We start from the raw sequence: 201 nt of genomic DNA, 5'->3' as shown, positions 1-201 counted from the left end.
CCGAACCTTCATGATTCAAATAGTAAAATTACCTAAGTGACAAATGTTAAACCCAGTTGTATAATTGTGTTATGATGTGATCTGAATGATTATGCTGATATTTATTTATGTATGATTCACAACTTGACGAGCTGAATTTGCTATTTTTAATTAAGTTAAAAAATAAATATCTCAATTATTATACATTTATGATGTTAATTC

This window comes from Penaeus monodon, chromosome 24, assembly GCF_015228065.2.
Source record: "Penaeus monodon isolate SGIC_2016 chromosome 24, NSTDA_Pmon_1, whole genome shotgun sequence".
NCBI lineage: Eukaryota > Metazoa > Arthropoda > Malacostraca > Decapoda > Penaeidae > Penaeus > Penaeus monodon.
The sequence above is the reverse complement of the archived record's forward strand: the minus strand, read 5'-3'. Positions refer to the sequence as shown.